Below are 19,139 nucleotides of genomic sequence, written 5' to 3' on the forward strand. Positions count from 1 at the left end.
ACGTCTCTCTACCCCCCCTCTATCGCTCACCTGCCTCCTGGGCCTTGTGCAGATGTAGCTGCCTTGCCGAGACCTCCCTGCCGCTTCTCTGCAGCTGGGTAAATAACATTAATGCATTTCAACACATGCTTTAGAAAAAAAAAAAGAAGCATTTTCCCCAGAGGGTAAAAACAGCAAATTTGCATTTTTTTTCCCGGAGAAGCGCATTCAAGTGATCACGTCCCAGCCTTTGAAGTGGGTGGGTGGGCCTGGTTTACATCGCAGTGTCAGCTCATTGTAATTTTAGGCAAGTCACATTATCTCCCGCTACCTTGAACAGCAAAATTAAATTGTAAGCTCCATGTACACAGTCTTGTAGCTGAAGATATTAATGTTCAGCGCTGTGTGACTACAGGTAGTTTGTGCCGATAAAGGTATTTATCGTCCCTTTAAACACGGTTTTGCTATTCTTTTTATCCTCTCCTGTTGTCAGACGTCCCATTACACCGCACAGCCACGCCATTTTAGTGCTGAGCTGTTTCAGCCAGATTGAGAAAAAGGGCTCGTTGCGGTGGCGTCCATCTTGGTTTCCAAGCTGAACCGCCCCAGTGCCCTGTCTCAGCAGTTTCACCTGCAATCGTCCAATATTAATAGCATGTTCTTGTATAGCGCTGCTAGTTTTACGTAGCACTTTTCAGAGACATTTTGCAGGCACAGGTCCCTGCCCCGTGGAGCTTACAATCTATGTTTTGGTGTCTGAGGCACAGGGAGATAAAGTGACTTGCCCAAGGTCACAAGGAGCCGACACCGGGAATTGAACCAGGTGCTTCATACTCGGTGCCAGTCAATGTCTTTTACTCACTGAGCCGCTCCTTCTCCCATGAATTATTTGTAAGGGCGATCGCTACAGGAAGTTACACCACAGGTTGACTCATTATGCCTGATAAAGGGAGGTGTGCCCCCCCCACACTCCTCCCCCCCGAAACATTGTGGCATTTGAAGATGTTGGTACCTAAGTAAAAGAACCAATAAAAAGGGAAATATTTTGAGTAAAGTGTGGCATGACTTCCCAAAGCGATCGCCCTCACAGTGTAGATTTTGTGGACTGGTCCTATAATTATGAGTTCGGTGTCACTGAATAGATAAGCCCTGGCACACTGACTCAGAGAGCCTCATTTGGTCCTTGGATGGGTTACACAGGGTACTGTCACTCATGGGTTGGGGTGATGGGAATCTCACACGGTGCCAATTGTAAATTCAATCTTCCCTAACACTTCCCTTGCAAGGGCAGTACACCCAATCCCCTGAAATAGGCGTGGGTGCTCATCATACTAAGGGGAAAGGTGTATCCCAGACAGCAGAGCACGGACACCATCGAACCTGAAATATATTAGCATTTAATCTTAACATCACTGCTGTTTTACAACCAGTGACATATAGCGCCATAGTCCATAAGTCACTGCCATTGCTTGAAGACACCGTATTGGCCCTATTCAAGTTAATGGGTCATAAAGGGCCACCTTTAGTAAGCAGTGTCACTCCATAAGACAAATGAAATCCTATTCACCTGACTGGGCCCTTTTTTATAAAGCTGTGCTCAAAGGTGTTATATAAAATAGCACAGCTTAATAAATGTGGCCCATGGCCCTTGTGATTTATAAACGAATGAAAAACAACATGTATGGTCACCGTCACATCTCAGACGGGTCCCCAGACCTTGATTACCCCATAATCAAAATCAAGGGAAAAGGGGGAAGATGGGAAAGACTCCCGCGTCAGCTGACATAGATATATAGTATGTAGGAATTACTATCTGTGTGCAGTTGCCTTATTATGACTGTAGTCTAGATATGAGGCTCCAACTGGATGCGGTCGCTGAACCGCGCCTCGGGGCTTAGAGGTGCACATTTTGTGCCAGCTCCTTTAGAGTTGATTTTCTCTCCTTTAAAATTGGGGTATCCATATAAATAGTTAGCTAAGAGGCTATAACTGGATGCGGTCGCTGAATCGCGCCTCGGGGCGTAGGTGCACATTTGGTGCAAGTCCCTTATTAGCCAGCATTTTTTCAGCTATATACAGGTGGTATATTCATTTGGCTATTTGACGTTATTCATGTGTCATTAGCTTCATAGGGAGAGATATCTGTTGGACTATATGCCTCTTTCCTTTGTTTGGTTTAGATACTGAGGCACACGTCTAGTCATTGGTAACAGCATCTCACATCAACTCCAGCTCCACGCCTATATGGTGATCGTATAGCGACGAATTATGCGGCTATAAAATACGTCCCCGTCTTTTATCTGTGCCCGAGAGTTAAAACAACTTGATCCTATTATTTTTAAGACTGTTAAAACCCAGTTTAAGTTCTAGGGAATATATTAGTGCATGGAATGACCAATACGATATTCATCATTCCATGTTTTAGACAAATCACCTTACACTATATACTTACGTTAAGCTTCTATACCTCCATCTACTCTGGGGTTATTAGCTTACTAAGCTGGGTTTAAGGAGTAGGATCTATATATTTGGCATCCGACTGCTTGAGGCACATATAACCATAACTTTTCAAAACTGACTTTTGAACAGGAATTGGTACATGTCATTAGGGAATGGTCGTGGACATAATTACCATATCCCTCTATACAACATTATTTTATTATGTTCTTTTTGAATTAAAATTATTTTAATCGTATCATCATTTCAACATTGGCAACACAAGTGCAGTCATTGGGGTTTCTTTTTGTTTGTTTTAGTATTGTTACCCCATAATCACACAGCATACAGTGCTTCCACTGCAGCCAAGGATTCTGGGTAATGACATGCGCTCATAGTGTGCCACATGGTTCCCTTTCATCTTATGCCTACTTTTTTTACACAGCTTATAAAGCAAAGCCCGGGTCAAAGAAATGCATGGCCAGGACACCCACTCACAGACAACTGTTTTGACCTTTGTGTGTCATGAGTGTGAGGTTGGTTGCAGGTCTTCAATTGTGACGCTGGTCGCGGCTACAGACAAGGTGGCACACCTGACTAATACATAAAATAATTAGCAGAGGCGAGTACCCTAAGGTTACGGTTATAGTGCCAGCGGCGGCGACGCGACGGTCGCTGGAAAATCAAATAGAGATGACTTCCAGCGATCGTGACCAAACCGTCGCGTCGCGCTTACTATAAGCGCACGCGACTGCGGCAATGCATTTGTTTTGCCGCGACGTCGCGTCGCTGTCGCCAGCACTATAAGCGCAGCCTAAGAATTGTCTATTGCCTTCCCTTAATTCCCATTCATTTTCCTGAACTCCCTTCTGTAAATGTCACGTCGGACCATATGCACCAAGTGTTACATTGTACCAAGCGGGGGATTATTCTACAACTGCTGTAAAAAGCAGGCATCATTGTTACTCTTTGGAGTATTGGATATATCCATTTATTGTATGTTAGTCTACCCACCGAGTCTGTGCTGTCAGTATTCTTCACTAATATGGTCCCCTGTACGCATATACTTACGTACACTGGGTGCATGGACGACAGGGTAAAGTCCTGTACACCATACAAGACAAAGCACATGGCTTTAATGGAGCCTGCTTAAGGCCGCGCTTATAGTGACGGCGACGGCGACGTGATGTCGCCCAAAAACAAATACATTGCTGCCGCCGCGTGCGCTTATAGTGCACGCGACGGCGACAAGCGACGGAGCAACGTCGCCGTCGCGAAAACCCGACGCCGGCAAAATTTGATTTTTCAAGGGCCGTCGCGTCACGTGATGGCCCTTGAACAAATCAAATTGCTGGAATCCCGCGATGCCGCCGACCGACGAAACATAACTTTCGTCACCCGTCGTGTCGCCGTCGGCGACACTATAGGCAAAGCCTAATACATACATTCCATAATGGTCACTACATTCAACTCACAATGCTGCTTTAACACCTTCATTGCTGAACACTTGCGTAGACTAGCAATCTCTACGTTCCCCTATAACTCTTGATAGAATCCGTCTCCCCAGCCCTTGTGCTTCTGTCCAGCCGCCCACCTGAGAATTTCAAAGCATGGTACAACAAAAGCATTATTATTTCCTGTGTACCCCCTACCTGTACAGAAGCTTATCCCCGGGATATGTCAATCTGCTTTTAATGAACTTTTTCTCCCTCTAAATACCTGGCATTATTAAACCTGACCTGTGATGGGGTTTTTTTTGTTTTGTTTTGTTTGGTTTCTTAATTCGGTTTTTGGTTCCTTGTAAGTTTTAATTGGAGCCGGGAATCGATTCCCTGCGGTTCTCGTGTGACCTTTGACACCGTCGGACGCTGCGAACTTTTGATGCGTCCTGAGCAGTGACAACAAACAGTTCTCTGCTGCGAGCTGCAGGTGGTGAAGGTCAGGTCACTGTGTGCAGTGTGGGTGTTGGCACAACCTCGGACAGAGAAATATGTGGAGTTGAGCGGTTCCCAGCATGATGAAACATTGGGCAACAGGAGCACTTTACAGCAGCGGATCATGATCACTGGTCTATGGACTGGCACAGATCCCTGGAATAATCTCTGCCCGGATCTGCTTGCTCGATAGAAGCATGGGATTCTGGGAGTTGTACATTTAATACAATACCTCTTGTCCTGGAACCTCTCTGCATGTTTGTTTTCCCTGTTCTGAGGCAGCCATTACTCCTCAGTGTACGATTGCTACACATGTAGCCTTCCCATAGCTTCTAGCCTGTTGCACTGGCAACCCACCTGCACTTCTCAGTTAGGCTGCGTCCCCGCTAGCGCTGAGCGGGCGGCGCTTGCCGCTTTTACTTACATAAATCTATATATGTAAGTCCCAGCTCATGCGATGCCCGCACGCTCGTGCGCGTGCACACTCGCTCACCCAAGCTTGGCTAAACAAAAAAAATTAACTTTCGAGCGCGCTCAATTTGTCCGCAACGCCCCCCCTTTCCACCCCCCGTGCGCGCGCTTCCAAAATAGCCAGGACACCCGGCACTCATGCTTGGAGAGCTGGTGACGTCACCGCTCTCAAACATGAGCGTGGTCAGCGCCAGCGGGGCCGCAGCCGTAGTTGAGCTGTTCCCATCCTTCCCCGGCTAGTTGGTATACCCCATTACTTTTTCCTGCTTGTACAGGAAAGCCAGCTTTCTTTTGGAACCAATAGCATGCGAGTAACATCCCTTCTCACTGCTTCTCCCCGAACAAGGCATTGACATGTTACCTTCCTCTCACCAGTGCCACCCCCCAGTTATTCTATGTTCCTGTATACCCCTTCCAATAAAGATGCAGAAAATAGAAGGACTGTGTGTGCATTTAAAGGGGGTGAGTTAAAGTGCCTGATCCTACTCACTTGCCACAGTGAAGCTTGAGTCAGAACAGCGCTAAAGATGGTATGGGTAACGAAGCGCTCAACCCAGTGGTGAAAATGGATTTAAATATTTGTTTATAAAATATTTTACCAGGAAGTAATACATTGAGAGATACCTCTCGTTTTCATGTATGTCCTGGGCACAGAGTTATGATGACAGATACATGGCTACAAATACATGGTTACATTAAATTAACAGGTTTATACATTATATACTGTATATAAAGATATAATATGGCAGGGAAGTTTCACAAAGGAAGAAGCGGAGCACAGCAAAGAACTTGGGGGCTAAACACCAGCAGGTAAGAGGTTAAAACATACTTTATTCCATGGTAAACATCATTAAACGCGTTAGAGATCCTATCTGCCATAACACCGTGATGTTTACCATGGAATAAAGTATGTTTTAACCTCTTACCTGCTGGTGTTTAGCCCCCAAGTTCTTTGCTGTGCTCCGCTTCTTCCTTTGTGAAACTTCCCTGCTGTACTTACCTACAAGCGTGATGCACGCCAACGGAACCTCTGCCTGCAAGCGTGATGCATGCCAACGGAACCTCTGCCTGCAAGCGTGATGCACGCCAACGGAACCTCTGCCTACAAGCGTGATGCATGCCAACGGAACCTCTGCCTACAAGCGTGATGCACGCCAACGGAACCTCTGCCTACAAGCGTGATGCACGCCAACGGAACCTCTACCTACAATCGTGATGCACGCCAACGGAACCTCTGCCTACAAGCGTGATGCACGCCAACGGAACCTCTACCTACAAGAGTGATGCACGCCAACGGAACCTCTACCTACAAGCGTGATGCACGCCAACGGAACCTCTACCTACAAGCGTGATGCACGCCAACGGAACCTCTGCCTGCAAGCGTGATGCACGCCAACGGAACCTCTACCTACAAGCGTGATGCACGCCAATGGAACCTCTGCCTACAAGCGTGATGCACGCCAATGGAACCTCTGCCTACAAGTGTGATGCACGCCAACGGAACCTCTGCCTGCAAGCGTGATGCACGCCAACGGAACCTCTACCTACAAGCGTGATGCACGCCAATGGAACCTCTGCCTACAAGCGTGATGCACGCCAATGGAACCTCTGCCTACAAGTGTGATGCACGCCAACGGAACCTCTGCCTGCAAGCGTGATGCACGCCAATGGAACCTCTGCCTACAAGCGTGATGCACGCCAACGGAACCTCTACCTACAAGCGTGATGCACGCCAACGGAACCTCTACCTACAAGCGTGATGCACGCCAACGGAACCTCTGCCTACAAGCGTGATGCACGCCAACGGAACCTCTGCCTACAAGCGTGATGCACGCCAGCGGAACCTCTGCCTGCAAGCGTGATGCACGCCAACGGAACCTATGCCTGCAAGCGTGATGCACGCCAACGGAACCTCTACCTACAAGCGTGATGCACGCCAACGGAACCTCTGCCTGCAAGCGTGATGCACGCCAACGGAACCTCTGCCTACAAGCGTGATGCACGCCAACGGAACCTCTACCTACAAGTGTGATGCACGCCACGGAACCTCTGCCTACAATCGTGATGCACGCCAACGGAACCTCTACCTACAAGCGTGATGCACGCCAGCGGAACCTCTGCCTACAAGCGTGATGCACGCCAGCGGAACCTCTGCCTACAAGCGTGATGCACGCTAACGGAACCTCTACCTACAAGCGTGATGCACGCCAACGGAACCTCTACCTACAAGCGTGATGCACGCCAACGGAACCTCTACCTACAAGCGTGATGCACGCCAACGGAACCTCTGCCTACAAGCGTGATGCACGCCAACGGAACCTCTGCCTACAAGCGTGATGCACGCCAACGGAACCTCTGCCTACAAGCGTGATGCACGACAACGGAACCTCTGCCTACAAGCGTGATGCACGACAACGGAACCTCTGCCTACAAGCGTGATGCACGCCAACGGAACCTCTGCCTACAAGCGTGATGCACACCAACGGAACCTCTACCTACAAGCGTGATGCACGCCAATGGAACCTCTGCCTACAAGCGTGATGCACGCCAACGGAACCTCTACCTACAAGCGTGATGCACGCCAACGGAACCTCTGCCTACAAGCGTGATGCACGCCAACGGAACCTCTGCCTACAATCGTGATGCACGCCAACGGAACTTCTGCCTACAATCGTGATGCACGCCAACGGAACCTCTGCCTGCAAGCGGGATGCACGCCAATGGAACCTCTGCCTACAAGCGTGATGCACGCCAACGGAACCTCTGCCTACAAGCGTGATGCACGCCAACGGAACCTCTGCCTACAAGCGTGATGCACGCCAACGGAACCTCTGCCTACAAGCGTGATGCACGCCAGCGGAACCTCTGCCTGCAATTGTGATGCACGCCAACGGAACCTCTGCCTACAAGCGTGAGTACTCCTCTCCTTTATGTAAAGGATTGGAGGATCATTTTGCTTAAGTGCCCTTCTCCAGGGTGACTGTTATTTATGGTGTCCACATAGAGCCTTGTGTATATATACATGTTACTCCTATGTTGGAAACTATACACCTTATGACCCCACACTAAGGAGATTAATCCTTAGTGTGGCATATTGGTTCATTTTAAACTCACGAGGCAGGAGCTGGCTAAATGTACCTAAATGTACCTAAATATAAAGCTGGCTAAATGTACCTTTCGAGACATTGTTATACTTATGGTCAAATACAGTTGAGCACTGAATCTCTGGATCGTGTCCTATCACTGTTTACAGAGATAATATATATTATAGGTGTATGTAACAGTTACAGACCAGATTAAAATGTGAGACAGCTTTAGTCTTTAAAGAATTCAGACTGATGCCGGCTGTGAGAGTCTCCGGTAGATTGTACAAGGTGGGAGGTGCACAGTAAGAGAAGGAGGAGCGGCCGGATACTTTGATGAACCTTGGGACCGTGAACAGTCTTTTGGAGTCAGATCTCAGGTTATAAGTTATGGTTCTGCGTCTGGTATAAAAAAAAGATCTACATTTATTAAACATTGGGGCAATGATGTATGCACTGTATTTTAGAATAGTTGTGCTGTAGATTTAGAAAGAGGGAATGCATTCCAGAAGAAATCCCTTGCTTGTTAAAGCAGTGCTCTGTGCGTGAGAATAAAGAAGTGCCTCTCTACTATAATCACACTCCACCCCTGGGACATCCTGTGGCCATGCATGTGATTCAGCCTATTTGTCGGTGTGGTAGCCACTTGTAGTCGTGTTGCCTAAGGGAATATGACATTTCAGACTGTTGGGAATATTGGAAGCCATGGGGCGTGTAAGGCACCCAGGAGAGACTGATCCGTCTGTTCTCACTGCTATACTTTTAACTCTGTGTTGCAGTGCGTTGCTGGCCCCTATTGCACTCAAGGGGTTAATGCAGGGGTGCTCAACTCCAGTCCTCAAGACTCTGTCTCCAGTTGGTCAGGTGTTAAGGATATCCCAGCTTCAGCACAGGTGGCTCAATTAGTCCCAGCTTCAGCACAGGTGGCTCAATCAGTCCCTGCTTCAGCAGAGGTGGCTCAATCAGTGGCTCTGTCAAAGATTGATTGGGCCACCTGTGCTGAAGCAGAGATATCCTTAACACCTGACCTGTTGGGGGCGGCTTGAGGATTGGAGTTGAGCACCCCTGGGTTAATTAAAAGTGGGTATTTTATATTTTATTAAAAGTGGGTTAATGGTCTCAAATGTTAAAATGCAGCTTTTGGTTTGCAGCCCTGAAGGTTGCTAGGTATCCAGTATTGTACCAGACTGTCCTGTATTTGGACACTCTGTCCAGTAAAAAATAATAGGTAATACTGGACATATATGTGTCTGGTATTATTACTCTGGACAAACAAAAAAGTGATAGCGCACGGCAAAAGAAGGGCTGGAGGCAATGTGGAAAAAAGTAAAAATGCTTTAATAGAAGTGCATAATAGCCAAAGCTAAGAGAGGAACAAAAAGAAAAAGGACTCCCCTAACGCGTTTCACGCCTAAGTGGCGCTTTATCCTTTGATAAAGCACCACTTAGGCGTGAAACGCGTTAGGGGAGTCCTTTTTCTTTTTGTTCCTCTCTTAGCTTTGGCTATTATGCACTTCTATTAAAGCATTTTTACTTTTTTCCACATTGCCTCCAGCCCTTCTTTTGCAGTGCGCTATCACTTTTTTGTTTGTTCCTGTTTGCCTATTGGATCGACGCACGCTACCTTTGGGAGTACTGGAGACCTTCAAGGAGTTCATATGGGAGTTCATACTCATTTTCCTTACCCCTTACTGTTTATATTGTGTTTGTGGAGATTTTGTAGTGCTCCAGCCTTTAGATCCAGGGGTATCTGACTTGGTTTATGGGGTTAGTTTACTTATATGTGGGCTTGCTTCTGTTTTCCTTGTTCAGACTGTTCCCTATTATACTATTGGGTCTATTTATTAGGCTTTATTGAGAGCAACATTTTTTCCTCAGACACATTATATGGGAATCATGGTCATTACAAATCCTGGCTATCAGCTATATTGCTGCCATCTTTTTGGTCTTTAGAAGCACCCATATTGAGATTTACTTCTCTTTTTTTGCTGGACATTACTCTGGACATAGTAACCTGACCGGCTTTGGGGATCGTGGGATTTCCCTGAGCAGGGAGAGAGCAGGGCTGATGCTAGGGTGGCTGGGCAACTTCATCCATCCTTATTGGCTGCTGCTGGGTAATGCAGCCATTCCGGGGGAGGTGTTAGGAGCCTGGGGGTGGGGCCAAGAAGAGGAGGAAACAGCATGGAGCAGAGAGGGGTATGTGTCTGTGTCTAGAGTGTGTCGCACCTTTCACCATTATATCCAGTGTTTTTGGAGAAGCCTCCTGGCAACCCTACCTGAGGCACTATACACCTCATACATAAAGCTTGCCCCCCTGCAGACGCACTTACCAGAACGCCCTCCTACTGTTTCTGTACGTTCTTCCTACCTACCAATTAGATTGTAGTTCTTCCAAGCAGGGACACCTTTTCCTAAATGTTAATTTTGAAGTCTGAAGCACGTCTCCCCTTTATGTGTTATTTATATTATTTGTTATTTATATGATTGTCACGTGTATTACTGCTGTGCAGCACTATGTACATTAATGGCGCTACATAAATAAAGACATATATACATACACTAGTTGGAATATTGGGGACATTTTGGGTCTTCTCATCAGATTATGTTGAAATATTCTACAGTAGAGAAATGCAACATTGTCACAAAAGTTTACGAACCGCGTCAAATGTTACGGGTTTTGTTTTCTGCTAAAACAGCAAAGTTCTCCAAGAAAATTGTGCCCAGTTTTAAGTGTCAGTGGGCAGGTCACATGATCCTGAACTCAGACCACACGACCTTTTATACGCTGCCATTTGCTGAAAATGTCACCCGCTTTTGCAAATGACGCCAGAATTTTGTCAAATGTTGTCAACATTTGCCCCCCCAAAATGTGAAATGTAGCAAAGATTTTGCAGAAAATCGAGTGAAATGTCACAAATATTTGTGAAATGTTATATTTTATTAAAAGTGGGTTAATGGTCTCAAAATGTTCAAATGCAGCTTTTGGGGATATTTGTGAAACAAGCCTGAAGACATCGGAACATCTCTACGCTACAGCACATAGCTCTATTTAATGCTCACTTATAATGAGAGGTTACTCTGCCGTCCCTGGCATCAGCTGGAAACATCTGTGCAAACCTTACTTCTGCCATTGTGAATCCCAGAGGTTAATGAACTGGAAGGACCCAGATGCGAAGCGCACTCAGGTGTGTACTGCACAGAGAGAGTCAGACCAGGTCATTAAAGCTGCAGACCAAGCAATATCCTTCCTACATGTGTGTTTTTTATTTAATTTTTAATAAATCAGTTCTGTACTATGAGAAAATAATTGTAGCATTTAAAAAAAAATGTACAAACATTTTTAATTTATTATAATGTAAAAAGCATTTTTGTTTCTATAGAAACCATTTACAAAGTCACATCCCCTTCCCCTTCTGAGACAGGCTCTGCCTCGTGAGCCCTGCCCTCTCCTAAGCAGTGCACCAATTGTATCTAGTTACTGCCTGGTCACATGATCTTCCACACAGAACTTTGCATCTTGGGTATTGATTTGCAGCAATAACAGTGAATTAAATAACCCCGAGCAAAGCGATTGATTACAGGAGAACGATTCGATCTGCAGCTTAGCTAATCACTTGTCAGTGTAGAGATTGTATTGATGCACAGATTGAATGGAAAAATTATTATAATTTTTTTTAACGCAGCTTGAACTGCAGCTTTAAAAAATAGGCAGGAAGCTGGTTGAGATTGGGAGATACAGTACAATGGAGCCTTTATATTAAACAGTGAGCACAGAGGTTCTCAACTCACTCCTCAAGCCCCCCCAACAGACCAGGTTTTAAGAATATCCCTGCTTCAGCACAGGTGGCTCAATCAGTGGCCACTGATTGAGCCACCTGTGCTGGAGCAGGGACTGATTGAGCCATCTGTGCTGAAGCAGTGATATCCTCACAACCTGACCTGTTGGGGAGTCTTGAGGACTGGAGTTAAGTACCCCCCACAGTTAACCCCATGCAGTTAACATACAAATCTATTCTATTTTAGGTGTCTGCGTGCGTAGCAATGCGTTGCAGGCCTCCCTGGCAGCCACAGGGTTAAGTTTTCATGATATCTACATAAATATCGTATATAAAAAGGCTACAATGTTGCACAGGAGGAGACAGATCCTCTTTGGTACGTCTGAATGAATTGGCCCACGCACATACACATAACCATACAGGGAATTCCAGACGAAATATTCTTTTAGTGGAAAAGAAATCTCTTGTTTCCAGCATGAAGTTCTGCTGTCCACTTGTGCATCATGCATGAGCTTTAGCAAACAAAGGGCTTGTTTGTTCCTCTGCCTATGTGTGAGCCATATTTAAAACTCCCACTGACTTTATTTTCTTTAGTGAAAACAATCACCTTTCTTCTAACCCCTGCAAGCTTGTGGGGGGGAGGTCGGGGGGGGGGGAGCATAAAAGGGCCCATCACGAAAAGCTTCTATGTTGCTAAATTGGCACGAAAATCTCACTTTATATTGCACTTGCGGGTACCTACTGTATATATATATATATATATATATATATATATATATATATATATATATATATATATATATTAGAAAAAAGAAAAGAGAAAAAGCGTGCTTTTTCTCTTTTCTTTTTTCTAATAGGTACTATGGGAACTTGGTGAACCCAAGAAGAAGCAGCCTGGACCTTTGTTGTATTTACTCATGGACTTTATTTGGACTTAAGTATCAATTTTTATAGTTTTAATTTTTGTATTTTTATGCTATTTTTTATGTCCAACAGATTATTTTTATCTGCATATATTTTTGCACATTTTTTCCATCATTTTTTTGTTTGATTTATGTTGTTTTTATATATATTAATTATCGATTAGTAATAGACAAGCACTAGTTGGTTCATGCAAACATCATAATCACTATTGATATTTGGTGCAACATTTGGCACACGTCACCGGAGTGGCAGCAATTTGGGTGTACTGAAAAAGGGGCGCTGTCTTTATAACTGTTCCATATATATATATATATATATATATATATATATATATATATATATATATATATATGTGTGTGTGTATATATGTGTATATATATATATATATGTGTGTGTATATATATATATATATATATATATATATATATATATATATATATATATATATACACACTGATGAGACCCATAAAGGTCGAAACAACTGTCTGTGGGTGGGTTTTCTTGTTATGCACCTTAACCCTGGCTGTGCTCAAAGCTGTGACCATGCAGCAAGCTTAAGCCTATAGGGAAGCATGTTAAAAATGGTTTTTGAAGCAAAAAGTGGCACTGTGTGCTCATTTGCATGTAATTCCCCAGAATCCCTTGCTGCAGTGGAAGTGCTGTGTGCTGGGTGATAATGGTGAAAGGCGGGGTTGCAGACCTGCCTAAGATATGCAAATGAGCATACAGTTGTATTTACATATATATAGATAGATAGATAGATAGATAGATAGATAGATAGATAGATAGATAGCTAGACAGCGAATGTTAAGGTGATCAACCAAAAAGTGGTCTCCCAGACCCTCAACAAATCACCAAATAACTATGCCAGCACAGATGACCTATATCAACCAATAAAGAGTGCAAAAATAAATGTGGTATTGATACTCTGATGGTTAGTGCAATGTGGGATGTGATAAATTGTTGTGTAAATAAAAAATATAAAAACCTACCAAGTGACACCAGCAGCAGTGATGGTCTGACGTGACGGCGATTTGGCTACATGTTGGCGCATGGGCTTACCCATACAATGCTTTTTATGCAGTGACAAATTGTGAGTGTGCATTTGTCGTGATTCATGTTAATAAACCTTTGTTATTGGATTTTACACAAGGATCGGGCGCTTTTCCTCTTCTTGTTTTTCATATATATATATATATATATATATATATATATATATATATAAAATCCAATGCACAGCCGGCACACCATTTGCGAGTAAATAAGTTTTGGTGCTTATCCCATAAAGCAATATATATATATATATATACTGACACTATCCTGCAACTTCTCGCCATCAGCACCCTATTTTTTCATGTGTTTTGACATGCAAAAATAGGCTGAGCAGGTTATAGAGACGTGGTATGTACTAAAACAATAATGTTTCTGTGCAAAGATCAAAAAGTAGAACGTGTGTCCAAATAAGCCACTAATTTGAACTCTAACTAAACCCTAAAAAGTCTGTTGATGTACAGTATTTTGTTACGTTAAGTTGCTGTGTATCAACCCAGAAGTGTATTTGACGCAGTACAGGTGTTTCATTATATAGTTTAACAAAATATATTATTTTAATTGTATGGCTTTTAAAAATAATATGGCCCTAATAATTAATATTTACTAACACTAGTCATGAATACAAAAATACATATCTTTCTATTTTCATATTCATTCAATTAACTCCACATGATACAACGCGTAGAAGTGTGTTAAAAATAACGAATGATGTGTCGTATGTACGAAGCCGTCGTACTTGCAAAAAATGCAATTATGTTCGTAGTACCTGAGCCCCTATCAGTTTCGTACATTGAATTCATTACAATATGATAAGGATGAGCAGGTCCCTGAACGTTGTTTTGCGTTTTATAATAAAAAATAAAGTAGTTTTACTCTGACTCTGTACCCCCTGGTAGCCTCACACTCTGAGCGCTGCCTGACTCTGTACCCCCTGGTAGCCTCACACTCTCAACGCTGCCTTGTCTCCTTACCCCCTGGTAGCCTCACACTCTGAGCGCTGCCTGACTCTGTACCCCCTGGTAGCCTCACACTCAATGCTGCCTGACTCTGTGCCCACTGGTAGCCTCACACTCTGAGCTCTGCCTGACTCTGTACCCCCTGGTAGCCTCACACTCTGAGCGCTGCCTGACTCTGTACCCCCTGGTAGCCTCATACTCAGCGCTGCCTGACTCTGTACCCCCTGGTAGCCTCACACTCAGGGCTACCTGTCTCTGTGCCCACTGGTAGCCTCACACTCTGAGCTCTGCCTGACTCTGTACCCCCTGGTAGCCTCACACTCTGAGCACTGCCTGACTCTGTACCCCCTGGTAGCCTCACACTCTGAGCGCTGCCTGACTCTCTACCCCCTGGTAGCCTCACACTCTGAACGCTGCCTTGTCTCCTTACCCCCTGGTAGCCTCACACTCTGAGCGCTGCCTGACTCTGTACCCCCTGGTAGCCTCACACTCAATGCTGCCTGACTCTGTGCCCACTGGTAGCCTCACACTCTGAGCTCTGCCTGACTCTGTACCCCCTGGTAGCCTCACACTCTGAGCACTGCCTGACGCTGTACCCCCTGGTAGCCTCATATTCAGCGCTACCTGTCTCTGTGCCCACTGGTAGCCTCACACTCTGAGCGCTGCCTGACTCTGTACCCCCTGGTAGCCTCACACACTGAGCTGCCTGACTCTGTACCCCCTGGTAGCCTCACACTCTGAGCACTGCCTGACTCTGTACCCCCTGGTAGCCTCACATTCTGAGCGCTGCCTGACTCTGTACCCCCTGGTAGCCTCACACTCTGAGCACTGCCTGACTCTGTACCCCCTGGTAGCCTCACACACTGAGCTGCCTGTCTCTGTACCCCCTGGTAGCCTCACACTCTGAGCGCTGCCTGTCTCTGTACCCCTGGTAGCCTCATACACTGAGCTGCCTGCAGCAATTGGGAAGAGCATTATATTGGGGACTGCAGCTCTGTCTCTGCCAGCACTGCTGCTTTGTATCCTGTAACAATGCTTTATTTGGACACAGGACACTGTCCTATGGTTATAAAGTCTCCCCCAGCCAAGGTAAACAGATGAGCTGTAGTCTTCGGGGACAGGCTCAAGCAGTTGTGTCTCTATAAAAGCCAGATGGAGGGGCTTGGGGTCAGACTCAGATGAGGTACATATTTAGAGCTCAGAAGGGACAGTTTAAAAAAAAAAAACATTAAAGCACGGAAACCATGATTCTTACATATTGTTATTATTGCAGCAGTGTAACAGCAGTGAGACACAAGGGGTTAAGTGCAGTTTATCAGCATTGAGACACAAGAGGTTGTGTCGTTTACCAGCAGTGAGACACAATTGGGTAAGTGTGATTTATTAGCAGTGTGACACAAGGGGTTAAGTGTCGTTTATTATCAGTGTGATACAAGGGGTTAAGGGCAGTATATCTGCAGTGGGACACGAAGGGTTAAATGCCGTTTACAGCAGTGAAACATGAGGGGTTAAGTGCAGTGTATCAGCAGTGGGACACAAGGGGTTAAGTATAGTTTATCTGCACTGGGACACAAGGGATTAAGCGCCGTTTATGGGCAGTGTGACACAAAGGGTTAAGTACAGTGTATCTGCAGTGAGACACAAGGGGTTAAGTACAGTTTATCTGTACTGGGACACAAGGGGTTAAGTGCCGTTTATCAGCAGTGGGAAACAAGGGGTTAAGTGTAGTTTATCAGCAGTGTGACACAAGGGGTTAACTGCAGTTTATCAGCAGTGAGACACAATGGGTTAAGTGCAGTTTATCAGCAGTGGGACACAAGGGGTTAAGTGCAGTTTATCAGCAGTGGGACACAAGGGGTTAACTGTAGTTTATCAGCAGTGAGACACGAGGGATTAAGTGCAGTTTATCAACAGTGTGACACGAGGGGTTAAGTGCCGTTTATCAGCAGTGGGACACAAGGGGTTAAGTGCAGTTGATCAGCAGTGGGACACAAGGGGTTAAGTGCATTTTATCAGCAGTGGGACACAAGGGGTTAAGTGCAGTTTATCAGCAGTGGGACAAAAGGGGTTAACTGCCGTTTATCAGCAGTGAGACACAAGGGGTTAAGTGCAGTTTATCAACAGTGTGACACGAGGGGTTAAGTGCAGTTTATCAACAGTGTGACACGAGGGGTTAAGTGCCGTTTATCAGCAGTGGGACACAAGGGGTTAAGTGCAGTTTAACAGCAGTGGGACACAAGGGGTTAACTGCAGTTTATCAGCAGTGAGACACAAGGGGTTAAGTGCAGTTTATCAACAGTGTGACACGAGGGGTTAAGTGCAGTTTATCAACAGTGTGACACGAGGGGTTAAGTGCCGTTTATCAGCAGTGGGACACAAGGGGTTAAGTGCAGTTTATCAGCAGTGGGACACAAGGGGTTAACTGCAGTTTATCAGCAGTGAGACACGAGGGGTTAAGTGCAGTTTATCAGCAGTGGGACAAAAGGGGTTAACTGCCGTTTATCAGCAGTGAGACACAAGGGGTTAAGTGCAGTTTATCAACAGTGTGACACGAGGGGTTAAGTGCCGTTTATCAGCAGTGTGACACAAGGGGTTAAGTGCCGTTTATCAGCAGTGGGACACAAGGGGTTAAGCACAGTTTATCTGCAGTGGGACACAAGGGGTTAAGCACAGTTTATCAGCAGTGGGACACAAGGGGTTAAGTGCAGTTTATCTGCAGTGGGACACAAGGGGTTAAGCACAGTTTATCCGCAGCGGAACACGAGGGGTTAAGTGCAGTTTATCAGCAGTGGGACACAAGGGGTTAAGCACGGTTTATCAGCAGTGGGACACGAGGGGTTAAGCGGCGTTTATCAGCAGTGGGGCACGAAGGGTTAAGTGCCATTTATCCGCAGCGGAACACGAGGGGTTAAGCGCCGTTTATCCGCAGCGGGGCACGAGGGGTTAAGCAGCGTTTATCAGCAGTGGGACACGAAGGGTTAAGCGCCATTTATCCGCAGCGGAACACGAGGGGTTAAGCGCCGTTTATCCGCAGTGGGGCACGAGGGGTTAAGTACAGTTTATCAGCTCCGGGACACGCGGGGTTAAGCGCTGTTTAATGGCCCGGCTGCTGCTGCTGCCTGGTTCCTGCACGTCACCCCGAGTGACCGTTCCCACCGCTCGGCCTGTGCTTGTTGCTCTAACGCTTTTGTTCGGTCTCTGCCCGCAGATCCGGCCTGGCTTTGTCGCCATGGAAACCAGCCCGGCAGGACCCCAGCTACCCAGCGCATCTCGCTGGCACTCAAGGTCTACACAAGGTCACCGGGCCCGGAGGAAGGCGGGCAAGGAGGGGGGGGGGGGGCGGGGGAAGACCCACATTTACCGGCATAGTGAAAGCACTCAACCATCTAACATTCTCAGACCGTCAATCCTAATTGTTTTCCAGGTTAATCTGTCATACTCTAAAAAATATGTATTAACATTTTCACTGCTGAATAGAGAATAATAGAAAAAGATACGAGCGCAGTTGAGGGGTTTAGATCACCTGTGTATTTGGGGAAGAAAATGGATAAGAAGCAAAAGGTGACCCTGTGTGCTCATTTGCATGTCATTACCCAGAATCCCTGGGCTGCAGTGGAAGCAATGTATGCCAAGACAGGGGTGCGCAAAGTTTCTGAGCTGCGCCCCCCCCCTCCCCTGTCCTAGAACCCGCCCATCATGTGACGTCATGCATCATTTCACGTGCGTTACCATGGCGACGCATCACGTCACATAATTCCGTGGCGTCATTTGACGCCACATTGCCATGGCGATGCCGAAGAGCCGGCGGAGAGCAGGTAAGGGAAGTTGCAGAGGCCTCATGCCTCCCCCGGCATTAAATTTAAATGCCTTGGGGAAGACCAAGGGCCTCTGTAACTGCCGCCCCCCCCCCCCAAGAAAATCTTGTGCCCCCCAGTTTGCACACCCCCGTGCTAAGAGATAATGGGGAAAGGCAGGGTTAGAGACGTGTGCTCACATGTGGCATTTTTATTTGCTGTACACTGTACGGCTGTTTTGCCCACCATAACGTATATAATGTGTGGTTGAAACGTATTCCAAATTCATATTGCAAAACCAATATAACCATGCTCACACGAAGATCAAAACAGCTGTTAGTGAGCAGGTTTACTGGCTTTGTTAACCCAGCATGTGCTGTACACGCTAATAATATGGCAGGTATAATCTTATAGGGCTTCTTGTTAAAATGGATGTGAAGCAAAAAGTGTGCTCATTTGCATATCATTAGCCAGCATTCCTGGCTACTGTGAAAGCAGTGTATGCTAAGAGATCATGGTGAAAAGCAGCGTTGCAGACCTGCCTTAGACACACAGTTCACAAGTGGTATTTTTATTTACTGTATGATGGAGGTTTTTTTTCTTCGCTTTTCTACCCACCATAACTTATATAATGTGGGGGAGGACTCAGGGGCGCCGTGAATGACATAGTGACAGGCTGGAGGGTTTGCCTTATTTCTGCGGCTGCGATTTCCAAGGTAAATCAGAGCTA

At 45.9% G+C, this 19,139-nt stretch overlaps 1 protein-coding gene and 1 long non-coding RNA gene across 2 annotated transcripts in view; one reads left to right on the forward strand and one right to left on the reverse strand.

Annotated features, from left to right (window-relative positions):
• Positions 1–94, reverse strand: part of LOC142499011 (sodium/potassium-transporting ATPase subunit alpha-2) — a 49,986-nt gene extending 49,892 nt beyond the window's left edge. The window contains exon 1 of the mRNA XM_075607753.1: positions 31–94. The gene's annotated coding sequence lies outside the window, so the exon portion shown is untranslated. The remainder of the gene's footprint in view (positions 1–30) is intronic.
• Positions 95–9,831: 9,737 nt separating this feature from the next.
• LOC142498519 (uncharacterized) lies at positions 9,832–17,924 on the forward strand. The gene is made up of 3 exons (XR_012802451.1): positions 9,832–10,102; positions 15,889–15,984; positions 17,824–17,924. It is a non-coding gene; the product is annotated as an uncharacterized LOC142498519 (long non-coding RNA).
• The last annotated feature ends 1,215 nt before the right edge of the window (positions 17,925–19,139 follow it).

Source organism: Ascaphus truei, chromosome 7, assembly GCF_040206685.1.
Source record: "Ascaphus truei isolate aAscTru1 chromosome 7, aAscTru1.hap1, whole genome shotgun sequence".
Classification (NCBI taxonomy): domain Eukaryota; kingdom Metazoa; phylum Chordata; class Amphibia; order Anura; family Ascaphidae; genus Ascaphus; species Ascaphus truei.